General features: G+C 41.6%; 1 non-coding gene across 1 annotated transcript; it reads right to left on the bottom strand.

The window, feature by feature from the left end:
* Window positions 1-7,612: 7,612 nt before the first annotated feature.
* Window positions 7,613-7,687, bottom strand: Trnas-cga (transfer RNA serine (anticodon CGA)). The gene has a single exon. It is a non-coding gene; the product is annotated as a tRNA-Ser (tRNA).
* Between the last annotated feature and the right edge of the window lie 12,746 nt (window positions 7,688-20,433).

A 20,433-nucleotide genomic window follows, 5' to 3' on the forward strand; every position in this document is an offset into this window, starting at 1 on the left:
TAGGATGTAAAATAATGTTCCATACCCGCACTACAGTAAATTTAATTAATACGTAATTTGTTATCGATGTATCATCACCGTGTTAAATAACAGAATTATAGCGATGTGCCACTTCATGTATGTATTTCGTCCTGTGAGGTTACCAGAATAGAATTTATTACCTGGTAAGTCTTTTGCCACCTTCTGATAGAAAATGCCGAATTGGCGGTTGCTTTTCTTTTTACAGCAGACAAGAAATCCGCCGAGGGGGCACACTGGTGTCGACGTATCTGACAGTATTACATAGCTTTAGAAAACTGGGGAATCTAGCTGCAACTGTTCATCAGATTTTATGACGGTACCCTTACACGTTAAAAAAGATTTCGTCTACGTTGAATACTGTGAGGAAACGGCAAATGGATGCAGCTAAACAGATTCATATAGTATTTGCGGATATTTGCTCCATACTCATTGGGTCAGGTGCTGCATTAACGCAGTTGAGTAGGGAACAGATGACGCTAAAAACATTTGAAGATCGTGATGGTTTCGTTTTACCCACAAATGAAATAAAATAAAATAAATAAATTGATAATAAAGTAACTGAAAGTTGAAACATCAATTTTTTTTTAATTTCGAAGGAGAACCGACGCCAGCAACTACCGGACTTCGGAATAATTCAATAACGAAGGTTGAAAATTTGTGCCGCACCGGGAAGATGAACCCGTATTTCCCGCTTAATGTGAGTGGTTGCCTTATCTGCCATGATCATCCGGACACAAGTCCTGGCCTTCCCAAATTCTGAACTTGTCACATGCTATTAGCGTCCATCATCCGTTCACCTACTTGTTCGCAGCGAGTTCTGTATTCAGCAGTTACACAAGTGGTTCGAACCCTGTTGTGCGTCAGCACTGAAATTATCAAGACAGTCATGCCTGCAGATACACTATGTATATTTGGTGTCGTCTGTTCTGCTGGACGTGTCCGGCAGAACAGACACCACACACGCATTCGAAACCGCACACACATGTACACACACACACACACACACACACACACATACACAGAGAGAGAGAGAGAGAGAGAGAAGAAGAAGAGAGAGAGAGAGAAGTGCGACGCCGTTCCTGGAGTGTTCAAGTGCACTTCGCCCAATTACAATGTACGTATTGTTCAGTTGTACTTCGAGTAATTACTGTGTAACGTATTCAGTAGCTGACTGTAATTGGTCCCTCGATTCTGTGATTTGGTTTCATAATATTTTACTGTCACACTTTTCATTTCCTTCCAAACAGTTCACTTTGTGATAACCTGCTAAAAGGTCTAAGCAGTCTATAATTACATTTTTTGTGTGGACGCCGACGGATAAAAAAAGAGACGTTGGCTTTCTTGGATACTAACATTTAAGTACAACAGAAACACAGTCCGATAGTATAGCTAAAAATCGTATATTAAAGGCAAAGATGGCACTGAATTTTATGAATATACTTTTTCTCATTCTTATTTTCTTTTTATTTGTTTGGGTCATGTTTTCTCACTGCTTTTATCCGGCCATCCTCGAATTCCATTCCTGTGCCAAATTATTCATTTCAAACTAACACTTGTATCATATGTATTCAATTATTTGCTAGATGTATTCCCATCTCCATGTTTCTCTACAGTTTTTAACTTCTACAGCTCCGTCTACTAATGTATTAAGAAATGTCCTACCATCCTGTCACTTCTTCTTGTCAATGTGTCCCATATATTCCTTTCCTTTCCGATTCTGCTTAGAACTTACTCAATCCTTATCTTATCAGTACACCTAATTTTCGACATTCGACTGTAGCGCCACATCTCAAATGCCTCGACTCTGTTCTGTTCCAGGTTTCCCACAATCCACGTTTCATAACCACATAACGCTGTGCTCCAAACTTACGTTCCTTTTGTCAATGCTCGTCTGCTTTAGACGTCCTTCTTGCTCGCCCGTCATGGGTTATTTTGTTGCATAGGCAGCAGAATTCCTTTACTTTATCTACTTCGTTAGCATCAATCCTGGTGTTACGTGTCTCGCTGTTCTCATTTCTGCTACATTTAATTACTTTCGTATTTCGTCGATTTACTCTCAATCCATAGTCCGTACTCGTTAGACTGTTCAATGCAAGTAGCAAAACCTTTAATTCTTCTTCACTTTCACTGAAGATAGCAAAGTCATCAGCGAATCTTATCATTGATATCATTTCACCTTGAATTCTGATTGCACTCTTGAAACTTCCTTTTACTTCCGTCATTGCTTCGTCCATGTATAGATTGAACAATAGGGGTGAAAGAACATATTATCGTCTTACACCCTTTTTGATCCGATGACTTCATCCTTGGGCTTCTACTCTTGTTACTAAATTTTGAATATTTCGTTCATTATCCGTCTTTCCCTACAGTTGATCCATATTTCTCTCAGAATTTCGGTCATCTAGCATCATTTGAAACTGACGAACGCTTTTTCCAGGTCGACAAATTCTGTGAACGTGTCTTCATTTTTCTTTGGTCATGCTTCCATTATCAGCCGCAATGTCAGAACTGACTTTCTACTGCTACACACCTACGTGAATAGTTGTTTTGTTTCCACTTCCCCCAATGGTTGTACAAATTCTTATGGAGCGTTATTTATCCCTTCTGCCTTATTCGATCTTAAGTCTTCAAAATATCTCTCTAATTCTGATCCGAATACTAGAAACCCTATCCCATCTATACCGACTACTGTTTCTTCTTCTGTCACGTCAGACAAGTCTTCTACCACATAGGGGCCTATAACTACCCCTTTTATCAATCCGCTATCATCCCTCCACTTAACTGTTGAATTCTCTGGCACTGTCGGTGTTCTCAACCTCGCTTTTAATTTCGCTAAGGGTTGTTCTGCATTTTCTACAAGGACAGTCAATCCTTCCGACAGTCATTATTTTCGATTTCTTCACATTTTTCATGCAGCCATTCTTCCTTAGCTTCACTGCGCTACCTATAGTACATATATAATTCATTCCTTAGCGACTTGTATCTCTACATTCCCGATTTTCCCGGAACCTATTTTGTATTTCCTTCATTAATCGACCAACCGAAGTATTTCTTCTGTTACCCATGGTTTCTCCGCAGTTACCTTCTTTGTATCAACATTTTTCTTTCCAACTATCGTGACTGCTCTTTTTCAGAGATGTCCATTCCTCTTCAACTGAACTACTGTACCTACTAATTCCTAATCGTAATATCTACAGCCGCAGGGAATTTGGAACGTATGCCTTCCTTTCTTAGGACTTCCGTATCATACTTCTCTGCATACTGATTCGTCTTGACCAGTCTGTTAGACTTTTGCCTGCTCTTCATCAATACTATATTGTGATATGAATCTAAATCAGCTCCTGGGTAGGCCTTACAATCCAATATATGATTTCAGAAACGCTGCCTGACCAAGATGATGTGCAGTTGAAATCTTCTCGTAAGTCCCAGCTGTCTCCAAGTAAACCACCTCCTCTTGCGATTCTCGAGCAGAGTATGCGCTGTCACAAGCTGAAATTTACTACAGAACAGAGTTGGTCTTCCTCCTCACGCCCTCCTGCTACCAATTCCACATTCTACCGTAACTCTTTCTTCCGTTCCTTCGTCTACAACCGCATTCCTTTCCCCCGTAACCACTAGAATTTCGTTCCCATTTACGGAATGAGTTGCCCGTTCATATCCTCACATACTACTGGTATCTCTTAAGTTTGCGACGTCGGCATATATAACTGAACTACCGTTATCGGTATTGATTTCCTTTCGACTCTGAAGAGAACAACCCTATCACTGAACTGTTCGCAGTAGCACACTCTGTGCCCCACCTTCCTATTCGTAACGAATCCTAGTCCCACTGCATCATTTTCTGCTGGTGTTGATAGTACCCTATACTCATCTGACCAGAAATCACTGTCTTTTTTTTTCTTTTTGCGTTACTGAATGCCACAATATCGAGACGAAGCCTAAGTATTTCCTTTTTCAGATTTTCTAGCCTACCTATTTCAAACTTCTGACATTCCAGGCTCCGATTCGTATACTGTTTTCCTTTCGCTGGCTGTTCAATGTTTTCTCAAAATCACATCCCCCTCGGCAGTCACCTCCCAGAGATCCGAATGGGAGACTGATGCGAAATCTTTCGCAAATGGAGACATCATGATCAAACTTTTCATTTACAGGCCACATGTCCTGTGGATACAAATTGTGTGTCTTTAATGCGATGGTGCCCATTGCCTTCTGCATCCTCATGCTGTTCATCATTGTTGATTCTTCCACCTTTAGGAGCTGTTCCCACCCCAAGGACAAGAGAGAGCCCTGAAACTCTGTCCGCTCTTCCGTCCTTTTTAACAAAGCAGTTGGCAGAGTGAGGGTGATTTCTTATACCGGAATTCTTCGGCCGCCAATGCTGATGATTTTTATTCAAAATTTAAGCTGTAGCGCTGTTCGGGACCAAAAACTTTTTGATTAGTAATAAAAAACGCTACGTCTCGATCACTAGTGCTTCCTTCATGTCATACTTCAAATGCTTTATACTTACGTGAGTTTATACGGAGAAAGTGAGTAGAAATCTTGAAATTATATAATACCTCAACACGCAGTTTAATCAAAATAGAAAAGTCAATCTGCAGCGTATTCTCTCCGAAACAGCCATCTCTTACTAAATATTTGTTATACTTTTTACTTGCTATAAATTTAGTCTTTCGTCTTTCGACGTAATTAGCTTAGATTCCGCGTGTTTCACATCGAAGTAATAGGTTCACTGGGTAGTTATTCATTGATTTCTGTAAGCCCTCTCTCTCCCTTCCCACCGCAATCTCTCTCTCTCTCTCTCTCTCTCCCTCTCTCTCTCCCTCTCTCCCTCTCTCTCTCTCTCTCTTTCTCTCTTTCTCGCCATCCCTCCCTCCCTCCGTCCGTCCCTCCCCCTCCTTCCATACCTCCCTGTCTCCGCATCTGGGGAGATTGCTACAACTGTGTACATAGTTTATGTGGTGAAATTAGTACCTGTCTGTACGATAATTTTCCCAAAAACACAAAATACGTGACCTACGTGGTCAATAGATTTAATTCTTTATTGCGAAGTCATAAAGTTTTCAAATATATTTCCCACGATTAAATATCTGTATGATATTTTAACTCTGTAAACAGGGCTATTTGTCATCGGAATGCTCCCAATGGTCAGATTATGTCGCAGTTATATTCTATACCAGGATTTGTTGCAAATTCAGAGATAACTTTGCAGTTTTTGGAGGGTGGGCACATTAGACTAGAAAGCTGAAATTGTTGGCGCAACCACCGCATTTACCTCATAATCATTGCAAAATGGTACTGGAAACATTAAAAAGACACCACTGTGTAAAATCCGATTTCATTTCACTATCTATTACATGCATAAATTGTCACTCACTAAGCTGATTATTACCAGGACTGGTTAAAGCTGTAGCCAGTTATCTAGTCAGATCCTTCATATGATAATATTCTACTACGTACTGAATCCACACATGAAAATTTTAGTCACAGTTAACATAAAAGTTTAGAAATTGCATTAAAGTTTTACAGACATTTGCTGGCTTGATACGTATATGTATAAGTAAAAAATGAAATGTCTGTCTGATTCTCTGATAATCTCAGTTCAAATTTTGCAGTTAGCACTCAATGTGCATACATCGAAGTAACCCGCAAGGGGTTAGTGACCCCAATGCGTGTGTGTAATTTGTGAAATGAATTTTAATTATTCAGTTGCTTTATTGTTTTATAACGATGTTAGGTCGCCATTTTTCAGTTTCCAATAATAACGTGATAATAAAATAAGCATTTGACTACAGTGACAGATTATAATAAATATGTGAAGCAAATTACTGGCCTACTAATTATTTAAATAGCCAGTGCACAGTAGCTGCCACCTAATTTATACATTTTAATCTATGTACCTACTCTGAAGTCCGCCATACGATACCTGGCGGAGGGTAGTTTGTACTACTGCTAGTCCACCCATTTTCTTGTTACTTGTAAATGCAGCGATGGAAAAATGACTACCTGTATACCTGCGCATGACTCCCAATTTACCTGATCGTAATTTCGCGGACGTCATTCGTGTCGTGCGTTTGTGGCAGCTAAATCGTTCCGTGGTCAGCCGCAAATGTCAGTTCACTAAACTACCTCAACAACGTGTCATGGATAGGACGTCGCCTTCTCTCTGGGGATTTCCGTGTAAACTAAGAAAGGGGCCAATGTCGAAGGTTAATATCTTAAAAAGTAGCTAGGGCTATAAGCCGGTCGTGGGGATATTTTTTTCAACATTTTCGGTGGCCAATAATGCTTACCTCGATTTCCTCCATAAGGGAATCTGTTGTTGTTGTTGTGGTCTTCAGTCCAGAGATTGGTTTGATGCAGCTCTCCATGCTACTCTATCCTGTGCAAGCTTCCTCATCTCCCAATACCTACTGCAAACTACATCCTTCTGAATCTGTTTAGTGTATTCATCTCTTGGTCTCCCTCTACGATTTTCACCCTCCGCGCTGCCCTCCAATACTAAATTGGTGATCCCTTGATGCCTCAGAATATGTCCTACCAGTCGATCCCTTCTTCTAGCCAAGTTGTGCCACAAATTTCTCATCTCACAAATTCTATTCAGTACCTCCTCTTTAGCTATGTGATCTACCCATCTAATCTTTAGCATCCTTCTGTAGCAGCACATTTCGAAAGCTTCTATTCTATTTTTGTCTAAACTATTTATCGTCCACATTTCACTTCCATACATCGCTACACTCCATACAAATACTTTCAGAAACAACTCCTTGACACTTAAATCTATACTCGATGATAACAAATATCTCTTCTTCAAAAACGCTTTCCTTGACATTGCCAGTCTACATTTTATATGCTCTCTACATCGACTATCATTGGTTATTTTGCTCCCCAAATAGCATTTACTACTTTAAGCGTCTCATTTCCTAATATAATACACTCAGCATCACCCGATTTAAATCTACTGCATTCCATAAGGGAATCTATGCAATAGTTAAATGATGGTACGATTTCACGATCCTCCTGCGTGAATATTTTTTTAAAATCGAAATTCAGAACTTCAGCTTTCATTTCTCTGCCTTCTGGTGCTTATGACTCAATAGAACCATTCGACTCTCTTCGTGAATTTATGTGAGACCGTTATGTTCTTGGATTCTCGCCAAGACCTTTCGCTAACTTAAGACGATGGGAACAGTACGCTTCAACATCAACCTTTTCATACATACAGTATTCCCAGTGCAGTATCTCTGTTTTCTCAGCACTTCACAAATTTTGTTATCAAATCACTGTAGACTTTTCCGTCTTTAATCACACTACTCATACTCCTCCAGAGGACGATTTACAAGCAGTTCAGACTTCGACCGCAGTTAATCTAAGTCAATCACAGTGGAACTTCATGACCATTAATTGTCTAATTAGGATGCTAACAACCGGGTATCGGCTCTTTTCAACATGAAAATTCTCATAGATAGCTTGATTGATCTCTTAACATTAGTAACCATCATCGCTAGCAAACATCATTACTAGTAGAGTGAGATTTTCACTCTGCAGCGGAGTGGGCGCTGATATGAAAGTTCCTGGCAGATTAAAACTGTGTCCCGGACCGAGACTCGAACTCGGGGCCTTTGCCTTTCGCGGGCAAGTGCTCTACCAACTGAGCTACCGAAGCACGACTCACGCCCCGTCCTCACAGCTTTACTTCTGCCAATATCTCGTTTCCTACCTCCCAAACCTTACAGAAGCCCTCCTGCGAACCCTGCCGAACTACCACTCCTGAAAGAGAGGATATTGCGGAGACATGGCTTAGCCACAGCCTGGGGGATGTTCCCAGAGTGAGATTTTCATTCTGCAGCGGAGTGTGCGCTGATGTGAAACTTCCTTACAGATTAAAACTGTTGGTAGAGCACTTGCCCGCGAAAGGCAAAGGTCCCGAGTTCGAGTCTCGGTCCGGCACACAGTTTTAATCTGCCAGGAAGTTTCATCATGATTAGTAATCCCTGTCTCTTCGCTGACCCTATCTATAAGGTAACATCTGTCCGTAGCTACAAGGTCTAACATATTTCCACTGCGTTGGGATTGTTGAACTTGGTGCTGTACACAATTTTTGGAAATTTCGTTTAACTATTTCATAAGATTGTCTATCTGCACCACTTGTAATGTATGATCGCGGTGTTCCCGCGCTGCCGAACGTAGACTTTCTTTAAATGATTATGCAGCTTTTACGACGGAAAAGATAGCAAGCAAAAACATCCCATAATTTCCTGGAGCTCGTCTAGACTGGATTACCCACGTACAGGTAACTTCGCAACAGGACTAAATTTCGACCTTGGTAGATATAACATTTTCTCGGCTGTAATGAAATCTTCCCTTCCTGTGTCGTTTTCTATATACTTTCCATCTCTCGTTAAGTATTTAGGCGCTTTCTACTTCAGGTTTCACCCAGATTTCAGCTCTAAGTAAAATTTAAGGGAGACAGCTTTCCTGGAGGACGGTAGAATCCGGAATCATGTCGCGAATGCTGTGACCGGTTACTCCTAAAATTTAGACATTCGTAAACCTTTACTTCGTACGCTGTGTAATTTCGCCCTCTGGCGAGCATCCAGGAGAGTACCTCAAACTACAGGCTACTTACAAACTCTCCATGAGCACTCCACATGTACTCCGCTACCCGAGTATCAGTTTCCTAAGTAAAGCATTCCTTATCTATCGAGGGGAATCGTACAATTCTCCATGTCACAGTGCAGGTCTAGAAATTTGAAGAGCAGACTCTGGATCCATAGAATCTACGGAGACCCTCCACTGGGATCCCAACCAAAGGCTCCTGATCAGTTTCGGGTATGATACCGCCAAACTGTGAACTCTTCTAGCACCTTGAGAGCAAGACCAGCAGTGTCCAACACTTCCGCCATCCGCCCATACGAAGTGATGATGGCCTCAGAACCCAGACGCCAGTCTTAGATGGAACCGACTTGAACCACAACTTAGGTGTAACTAGAGACTCCAGAGGCATCTCCAGCGCCAAGGCAGCGGCCTGCATAGGACCGAATGTGCCCAAGAGTGTCTACAATTGATTGTGAACTGCAGCCAACTTTCGGTTTGCGCGCACAGTGCACACGCTCCTTATCCAGCGATTGAAAACAATATCTAAAAAAATAAATAAGAAATAGTGTCTCAGATAAGGACTTTAACTACCAAACTTATTAATAACGGAAATGCAAGCTACTGAAAAACAATGAGCCCGTCAGTGATTATTTCACGCTGTCAGAAAAGCCTTTTACAACGTTGTTGCCTATCTAAATCAAACTGTAATTTTGGGTTTTGAACGGGCTCTTGACGCAATACGGATCCCATTCACAGACATTAATAGATACTACGAGCTACATTATCCAAATCGTAATTGCTCATTTACGTATAAATACGTGCAAACAAAACATGGATAAGAAAGTGGAATGGATGCCAGCCGCGTATGCAAGTGGCACTGTTGTAAATCACCATGGATGGCATCTACGCAGTGTTTCCAGTATTCGTCAGTCCTGCTATGAAGAACTTTCAGCGTAGCTGTGAGTGCAACACGCCAGTGCTACGTGAATTCGAACGTCAGCAAATTCTTGGTGCTCGTACGATGGATGTATCCGTTGTCAAGATAGCCGAAGTGTTTCTTTTTTCAAAAGGCGTCGTATCCAACATTTATACCGCAAACGAGGAATGCAGAAAAACATCATTCGCTACGTCACAACACTGACGAAAGTATGTGCCGAGTGATCGCGACAGTCGGTGATTGAAGAGGATTGTGACGAAAAGTAGCTGCAGAAGCCACTGCAGTGCTGAATGTCGCATCGCGAACCGTGTCAGTACCAAAACAAATCGAAGTGAATTCCATCAGCAGAGAATTGCACGGAGACAGACGGAATACCAAAGCCACTCTTAGCGAAGAAAAGACCGATAACGGGTAAACGTGGACTGTCGAGTAACGGAAGAATGCCATTCGATCGGATGAACCTTGTTGCTCAGTGTTCCAAATTATGCCCGAGTTCTCAATTTTGTAGAGCGGAAGTGTTCTACTTGGGAGAGATGGGTGCGTCATGGCTATCCACCTCCATCGTCATTACCTGAACTTCACACACTTTTGCGGGAGCCACGACATAAGATTCCCTCAAAAACCATACAGGACATGTATTTATAAATTCCGAGACGACTATAATTGATTTTGAATACCAACTGGTTTTCTACACAACTGTGATACTGTTTCGGTTTTTGGTGTTTCCATATATTTCAGACTCCCCCCCTGGCGTATGTGTTTACGCAAAATATATTCCAGTTATCAAGATGGTAATATTAATTTTAATTCAAATCCGACAATTGCGGGACTGCAATAAATAACCAGAGAGGACTGTGTAAGTGAACTAAGTAAGTGATATCATGGAATAAGTATTTAACTATCTCAATGCGCGATGCAACTTTCATCGAAATGCTTAATGAATTACTTTAGAGAATTTGTATCACTTTCATATGCACCTGATATGGGAAGGAAATACTAGGTATAAGGTGGAAATGTTGTTGCTGTTTTATATTATACGTCTATTCCAAATGAAGACAACTGATAGGCGATGTGTTATGTGGTACTGAGGTTGTATAGAGTAATATGGAATTTATATCACAGGATTAAATCTCAAAGTATTCAGTTTAGTATAGTCGTGAAAATGATAAGTAAGGCTACAACTGCATTCCAGGCAAATATAAACTGTTCACTTGGGTTTTAGGGACGGGAGCCCGTTGTCGTGTTGAGTATGAGCATGGATACCCTGCAGCTTGTAGAAGATAGAATCACGAGCAGGTTGTATTGAATGTGAGGGTAAACTACATGAAGCATAGAAAAATGATTAGCAATTAGTCACTTCAAAATATTGTAAATTATGATGCCATAAAATTCCCACGTTAGTGCGAATTGGACAGAAAAGTTGCTGAAGAAAACTGCTGTAGTTGTCGGTAAAAATCATGAGAGCGTTAAATGACACCCTTTAGAAAATGGTTCAAATGGCTCTAAGCACTATGGGACTTAACTGCTGTGGTCATCAGTACCCTAGAACTTAGAACTACTTAAACGTAACTAACCTAAGGGCATCACACACATCAATGACCGAGACAGGATTCGAACCTGCGACCGTAGCGGTCGCGCGGTTCCCGACTGTAGCGCCTAGAACCGCTCGGCCACTTCCGTCGGCACACCTTTAAGTAGTACATCTGATTGTACATATACTGTAACAGTGTCCGCATGTCAATACGAATACATGAGAGAAAATATTGCTATGCGGAAACCACCGTGGTCCTGATATAGCGCAGTAAAAAAGCAAAATGCTTATAATTTCTAGAGCATTTGCGGATGATACTGATATTATAAAAACATGGGATGGTGTACAAAATGATTAATAGAGTTCAGAAGTCGCTAAACGTCACGTTGAGAGTAAGATTAGCTTTTGACATGGGAGCGAATTATAGTATTTTGTGCGGGTTCAATCGAAAGCCAACTCATTTAACTTGTTTACACACAGTGGCGCGACGCATTAGTTGGCAAAGGTGCAGGGTTCAAATCCTCGTTCGAGGCAAGAAGTGGAACTGCACTTTTAACGTGTGACACGAAACACGTGCTTCTGTCAAATTTGCCAGCGTCAGCAAGTAACGTTTCGAATGTCGTTGGCAGTTAACCCATAGAGTCGTAGTGATACATCTACCCACGTGTAGCGCCAAACACTATATGTACACCAAAACCCTATTTGCCATATTAAAGAACCCAATGAGATGATTACTTTAGTGTATAGATTGACTATGGTAGAGAAGTATATAATTAGTTAATGAGTGGAGGAGGAATCTGTAATGGCAATAAGTATAATTTATACTAATTAAGCAACAAACAAGGTTAACCTAGCAAATGAAAGCCCTCTTCGGGATAAGGCATATGAGCTAACCATAGTTTGTTTATTCACTTAATTAGCTAATTGGAAGAGCCTGATTTAAGTAATTAATTACGTTCAGTATAACTCGTTACAGGAAACAAATGCACAAGAGCACTGCAGCATGTACTGAAAAATGTAACCACATATTTTGAACAACATTTGGATTGCCACGTTTCAGTGATTAACTACAGTGTTCCATTAGCTATTTATATTTTTACATAGTTTTGTCCATAATTTAAATTCGAATATGACTACCTACGTACATTTGGATGACACGAGCAGAAAGAGCAGCTCATTTCCTCCAGAACTTCGAATGGGTCAAATTGTTCTAAGCACTATGCGACATAACATCTGAGGTCATCAGTCCCCTAGACTTAGAACTACTTAAACCTAACTAACCTAAGTACATCACACACATCCATGCGCGAGGCAGGATTCGAACCTGTGAACGAAGCAGCAGAGCTGCTCCGGACTGAAGCGCCTAGGACCGCTCGGCCCCAGCGGCCAGCTGCAAATTTGGCAACCTTCAGTTGCACAGTGCAATACGTCACTGAAAATTTGCATCGGACTGGGACTCGAACCCGGATTTCCCGATTTTTGCGAGCAGCCTCTTTAACTATTTCGACTATCCGAATATGCTTCACAGCCAGACCCATACTTCCGTATATCGTTGTCCATGCGTCTACAACTTGAACTCGTACATTCATTATGTGCATTCCCCGACGGGGGAGACATTTTAATTCAAAGTCTCTTATCTGTAATCTCAACTGGTACCATATGATATTTTATTTCCCATGTACTATCATGATTTGGATATAACTGGAGTGCAGATAGTTACACAATAGCTCAAATTTATTTGCAATAAACAGATTAAAAATTTACGACCGATTCTGCCTTTCCTTCCACCTTGAGAATTTCTTTAAATTTATAGTAACTTTGAAAACACTATTTCTGGGGCTGGAGTCATATCTAGGTCGAAACTATGACAGCAGTGAAGTTGCCATTGGCGGTCCATTGTTGACTATGTGAAAGCATAGTTTTAATTCCTTAATCAAATCTTTAAAACATCAAAGAAAGGCCTCATTTATGGTTTACTGTGAAGACAATACCAAAAGCTGTATAATCTTCTCTTCCATTACTGATACCTGCCTTAATATTGTTGTGGTTATGTTATGTAGACTTGCATATTATGTTACTTGTAATGTAAAAGGATGCATTATGGTACACTCAACTGTAGTACGAAGTATATTATTTGTAAAATTTCCCAGTATTTCGTAATAGAATTGTACATTTATTTTCCGTTGAAACGAACGAGACGGAAAAAGTTTGCGCAAAGTATACATGAATACACGTCATTAATAGAGCAGATCAGATTTAGAACTTTGACAACAGTATGTGTGAATCAGCACAGGTGACCGGAAGCAGGAACTAAGGCAACGTCCCACCGTTCTCGTATCGATAGTTTTCTGTAGGCACTTCTCCTAACAGAACTGCATAGAGTCCATCGCAACATCCACACGAATACCAAAGCTACAAGGTACTTGGCCGGAAACTGCGGTAATTGTAGTGAATTTACTGAACGTACCACCATAGCGACATGCCAAGAGCAAGGTGAAACGCCCTGCTAAACCCGCAGGACAGGACAGGTAGTTGAAATTGTGGAAAGGGGCCAAAACGAGCGGCTGTCAGTTACACTCGAACACATATAACATTATTTATTTGACGAAACATTACAGTACAAATTCTTGAACTTAGTTATCGGCTGAATACGCCACACTATCTTATGCCTTAAGGGCACAAACACTTTAATTAAAGAAAAAAGGCTAAAGGTAACTTCCGCTCCACTCGACCAGCATACAACCGGGAGTTCGATGCAAACGTAAATTGCATGGACGCCCACAACCAAGCATACATTAAGCTGTCTAACTGCACACTGTGCTGGACAGCAACAACACGGTGAGGAAAGGACACTGCCTAAATTTACACCAACGGCCAGGGGAGGTAACCGGAACGATAACGGCCACAAGGCAGAAGGCTGGTGCACTTCAATTGCAAATAACTAGATACAGTTAGACTCCACCTGACTGTGGATAAACCTTCGCAAACTCGAACTCACACGTTGTTGTTCGCGGGAATGTCCCAACAGCCAACAATGAGAACAATGTGAAGAGTCTTGACTTGCTGGTAAACTAAATCCAAACTCAACTTTCGTGTGCAGGGTCGATGAGCCATGGACCTCGCAGCAATTGGGAACAGCCCCACACACTACGACATTGCATAGAGACCGCCAGCGGGCCCACCCAAATTACACCCTGCGATTTCCTCGCTGCTCCATACTAACCGACAGACTGCTCACACACTGCACAGCCGGAAACTATAAGCACCAAACCATAGATAGTACAAGGTGCGAATATCGACGCGCACAGCTGCTGCCTGTCACGGAGAGAGCGAACAACAGCATAATGGCAACAACTGCGGCAAACAAACACAGAAATGGAACTAAGGTTTAAACCAACGCGTAGATGAGCCCAACACCTCTCACGAGGTAATGGAGATGTCACTAGCTTCTAATATTGTCTACATTTGTCAGCTGTATTGAGGACTATGTGTGAACCATTAACTGAGCAGTTTGTGACCTTCATATCAAGCTTCATACTTCAAGCTCCTGGATAATTCGAATGTCGCAAGCTTTGGTTAATGCTGAGGGTGTTTAGAAAGACGTCAGTTACAAGATCAGCAACCGCGTTTTATTTTTATTTATATTTTTCAGCAATTTTGAAAAACTGATGTATTCTTTCGAGGTCATTTTTTTATAGCTGAGCTTGTGTCCCTTTGACAGTTACCGCATGTATGTTTGCCTCATTCAGACACGTCCATGAGACAGCCGGTTCAATATCAATTTCTATTGTAGTTTTGATAAAAGGTTTGTTTCATTCTGGATCCTGGTTCTGCTTAACATCAATGTCAAATTCTGTCACACCGTTTTGCTTCCATGCATATTATTATCTACAGATATTCCATAATTATCTACATCGATTTACTCTCAATACGGTGTCAGCGAATCCAGCATAAACACTGAACACATTTGTTGCAAATAAATACTTCCCAGAGATTACCTTCAAACCAGTTCGCAAAGTATTAGCATACTAATTATTCGGCCTCAACGGCGACACATGACGATAGTTGTCTCAGTTAGTGAGCCGATCACTTCAATAGGCTAATCTAATATATGTAATGGAGAACAACCTAAATACCATCGTAAAGGGGCAGCAAGACTAAAACATTTAATATCACAGAGGTTTCTTGTGGGTTACGTTCCCAGGCAGCAGAACAGATTAAGTAACAGCTAATAACAGTGTTCAAGTAAATGAAACAACAGTATTGTCACATCGTAATCATAATCAAGTCCAAATCCGAAAGCAGGACCGTCAGTGAAGTATAACACATAACACTCTAAGCACGTTTATTTGAACACTAACGTACAGCTTGAAGAGAACTTTATTCATATGCTGAGAGTACTGTTACTTGTTCAGACATAAAATATTCCAGACTACACAAACATTACAAACACAAGAATTTCCGAGAATCCTCCTGAAATGAACAACAACAACAACCAACAAATAGTTACAGGTGGTCGGGTCTGAACTGGTGACCTGCAACACGCTAATTAGCGACGTTAACCGCTACGCCACTCTGTCTGCAGCACAGCTGCATGCATTGCACCCTGTCCGGTTGATCCTCGCTTTCTGATTGTGCTGTCACATATTCTTCACTAGGACGAGCATAGAAGGTAGCCTCTCATACCAAATCTTCGCGATCGCTTTCAATTTAATGTAATGAGAAGCCCCCATCGTCGATTTGCGCCTCAGGACTGCACTAGTGCTTCATAAGGAGGATTTGTTTCTAAAGTTAAAATCTTCTGGGTTATTAGGCCTCTAAAATGATCAACGTTTCGACCCCTCTGCTGGGATATTCCTCATGATCCTCTGGTCTCCACTACTGCTAGAAAACTGTAAGAGACGAGTGTCGTGTCCTCTTGTAAAGGGGGAGCTTACACGTGATCGTGTTGGAGAAGTGATGGTATTGGTTAAAATTCATATAGCTACCATTGGTGGGCCATAGTCATTGGCTAATATTCCCGCTCTGATACAGAAGAAAAGACGTTGGTAGCTCATCTCCTGTGGATACCATTGGCAGCCCATCGTCATTGGATAAAAAGTCACTATTCCACACTTATGCTGGAGAAGGGTTATTGGTTGAAATGCCTGCTACCGCTATTGGTTGATCGTTATCAGTGGATAGATTCGAAACGGACAGAGCTAGGGAGGGGAAATGTTTCCCCAAAATATTATTGTCCGCGGAGGTGACTTGCAGCGTGTTGTTTATGCTGCTCACGCACCGCGGCCGCGTATTTACTTCCTTGATGGCCGGGAGCCACGATGCCGAACCCTATTGCCATCCTCTCTATTGAAATTAGATGCATCTTTTGAAATTTAAATCGCTTCTCGGTCCTTTCTTCTATAAACCTTTATTTCTTTAGCCAGTACAAGTACGTTTTTAAAGTCGATGTCAGAGCCACAGCTGTCATGATGTTCCGCTACTGCCGTTTTGCACTTTGTTTTAGCCGCATGTGCCGTTCGTGTTCCTCAGTGCGTTCTTTAACAGTTCTTCCCGTTTCGCTTGTATACACTTTTCCGCAGACACATGTCACTTGATAGACGCCTGTATTGTGGAGGCAATCAGGTGGATGCGTTTTCCATCGGAAAGTCTTTGGTTTTGTTCTGACTAAAGAAAGATGTCTGAATATCATTTTTCTTTAAAATTCTGCTTATGCGGTCAGTGACCCCAGTAGCGAACGGTAACCTGACAGAGTGAGAAGGCGGTTCCGCGTCATTCCTATTAGCGGTGTAAATATTACACCCCTTCTTCTGAATCATCAGGAATATTAGCCAATGACTATGGCCCACCAATGTTAGCCATATGAATTTTAACCAATACCATCACTTCTTCAACACGAACGCGTGAAAACTCCCTCTTTATAAAAGGACGCGACACTCGTCTCTGACAGTTCTCTAGCAGTAGTGGACACCAGAAGATCCTGAGGAAGATCCCAGCAGAGGGATAGAAACATTGATCATTTTAGAAGAAACATGACTAGGCCTAATAACCCAGAAGATTTTAACTTCAGTGACAACGGCCACGAAAGCCTGCAGACTTAAAGAATTTGTTTGTTGAATTATTGTTGATGAGTGATTCATTCTTCGATGTGTCCTCGAGTTTTATTCTTATTCTGTGTGTTTACTCTTATTCCGATTTAAATATAATTAGGTATTACTTTGGTATTAATTGTTTTTCTTTTAGTTTCATTTTCTTAAGTTTTTAAATTGTATTATTACTGTAATTGATGACGTGTCACAATCCTTGACTTCGTATGAGACAGCAGACAGGCGCCGAAGGATAGGATGCCACCCAAAGGAGCATTTCAGTGGCTTTTCCATCAATCCCACATTCCTCACACGCGTAAAAATCCGTACCAAGTCTCCCGGGCTACATTTCACTGACGGGTGCTAAGTGGTGCAATGCTCTAGGCGCTTCCTCTGGGCGTAAAGCGTCGTTTATGAGCCAAGTGTTTTGGTTCTTTGGTACTGTTGATCAGATGTTTCACGGAATCACCCTCTGCATCATCCAGTTGAAACGGGAACAATGTGGCAATTGTCGTTACGGCCTCGCGATCGTGGATTAGAAAGAACGCTATGAAGACTGTGGTGTCTTGCTTCACTATGTAGTATGGCACTATCACGACGTGCGGTACTGTATCCAGTTTCTCTGTTCGGCATCAGCGTACATCAAGAGCACATGAGCCAACGACTAAGTGAGGCATTCCATGAGTCCGTTCGCCTTTGGATGGTAGGCAGCAGTCATCAGATGGGTCGTCGCGCAAGGGAGAATTACCTTTGATACTAACTGCAACATTATTTCAGCTATCTTGAAACAGAGATGACTCCGCTGCCTGGGACACGTCCACCGTATGGATCCTGACAGATTACCACGTGAGGTGATGCTTGGAGAGATATCTATAGCCAAAAGACCTGTAGAACGTCCTGTATTGAGGTTCAAGGACTCCTGAAAACAAGATATGGAGAGCTTTGGAATCGACACAAACAGATGGGAGGCACGGGCTAGCATGAGACCAGAGTGGTGTGATGATATATCATCTGGAATTTCGAAGCATGATGAAGGCTTGTTAGACAGATTAAGGCAGAAAAAGCTTTGCAATGCTACTGTTCCTGCCTCAGCAGCCAGATACACTTGTGACAGTTGCGGCAAGAGATGCCGTGCTGCCATTGGCTTGACAAGTCATATGAAAACATGAAAGCCATAAACACATAGATACTGCAACAATCATCTACCAAGATGTCATGGCATATATATATATATATATATATATATATATATAGTCTCGACTGGAAAATTTTTCCACAGTGAGAGATGAGCACATGAGACGCTATATGGTTCAGAATGATGTGTTCTGGAAGAAACTTCGTGTTTCTCAGAGTTTCGGTTGTCGCCATAGATTTGGTGACAGCGTACTGGATGAGTTAGTTAGTGCACATTGTTGTCCATTGTTTCAGGTTTGTTGAATTCAAAAACATCCTCAAGATGTTTATTCCGGTTTAGTGGAATGGCGGCGTTGAAGATGGGTTGCTACCAAATGCCCCAGAGGCCACTGCGGCACTTTCTTCCGTCCTTGGCGTTTCTCACATATATCCAAACGTATCAGTAGAGACCTCGCCAGTGATATCTGAGTGTAGTTCTGTCTACAGTCTTCAAGATTACCTGGTGACCTGATATTGGAGCATTGTCGGAACAAATATAGCTGGCTGTAGGTGAGCTGGGATGATAAACAATCTTTTCCACAGCATAGATGATAGTTGTTCTTATGCTCTTTAGTAATTTCATTTCTCCTTTGGTGGGTTCCTACTTCTTGAAGGGTTATGTCGTTTACAGGAATTCTGGATCTTCCTCCTCTCAGCAGCAATGTCATTAAATGCGGCGATAAATCAGATGACACCCTCGTTGCTGTGTTCCGTCAAATTATTACCTGAGAGGCAAAATGCACTACTGAGTGTGCATCTGCTTTTGTATACCGCTCATAAGTGATGCTACTGAAGCCTAAGTGCTGATACTGGCAGTCGACCCGACGGATCCTTGAGGCTAGTCAGCCAGCATATAGAACTGCGGCCGTTACAATAGTGAATGGTCTGTCAAATAAATATGGTCATAAATTGTTAATGGTCCATACAACAACTATGCACATTTTCTCGGCTGTACAGTAGTGCTTCAAGGTCTTGTAGAGCTCTATAGAAGCATAATGTATCACATTTTCAGCATTTTCCCAAATTTGAACTATATCTGTACCTATCCCATAACAACCTTTTTGAACGTTAATCCTGGAAAAACAAGGGTAGAAATTAAGATAGAATTTTTTGAATAAAAACAGCCTAAGTTCTTAAAATTTAAACTTTACTAATGTGGTGAGCGGTTTCGGTCGTGGGCGATCATCTTCCGACCATTAACACTCCACGATGACGGCAGGAGCGAGTGTGGCGATGAACAGTCCGTTATGTAATGCTTGTAAACACTGCAATAAAGTTTCAATTTGAACATGTTACATGCGGTCTTAGACTGCTTTTGTTTAAAAAACTTTCATTCCATGACTACTAGTGTAGCTTTGAAGTTCTAAACCCGCATTTTCATTCAAAAATGCTAGGACTGGACCTCTTATCTCCTCCTTAAGGAGACGGGCCGGTACTTTTGCACCTCCCTTCCGCAGCTGTTACCGGTTCTACGCGCTACAGTCTGGAACCGCACGACCGCTACGGTCGCAGGTTCGAATCCTGCCTCGTGCATGGATGTGTGTGATGCCCTTAGGTTAGTTAGGTTTAAGAAGTTAAGTCCCATAGTGCTCAGAGCCATTTGAACCATTATTTGTCCTTTATGAATCGCCGGCGACTGAGCAAAACAGGTGAAGGACAGCAGTCTGAACACACATCAACTCAAACAACAAGTGGTTTAAATGTTCTTCAAATGTCTTCCATAAAACAACGTCATGCAGATAGTACACACACGTCGTCTATTGAAGGTGTCGAAGTGGGTTGACTGCTACATGTTCGAAGTTGTCTGTAGTGTCACAGAGTTCAAAATTCATAACTTTTAACTCATGTAGACCGTCAGAAGTTATTAAGGCAGTATTTTTCCATTAAGCCTGTCTTTCTCAATTTGCCAGTAGCTCATTGTAGAAAAATACTTTTTTCCTTTCAAACAAACTAGGATGTCATCATTACCTGGCACTGAGAGTACTTTTCCGCTATTTTGTTCTGTCGCTGAAAGTCGATGCGCAAACACCATGCGCCAAACTTCTTCTTCACAAGGACCATATGAGGGGTCCAGGGAGCCTCGAAGG

The sequence above is a fragment of the Schistocerca cancellata genome, chromosome 3 (genome assembly GCF_023864275.1).
Source record: "Schistocerca cancellata isolate TAMUIC-IGC-003103 chromosome 3, iqSchCanc2.1, whole genome shotgun sequence".
NCBI lineage: Eukaryota > Metazoa > Arthropoda > Insecta > Orthoptera > Acrididae > Schistocerca > Schistocerca cancellata.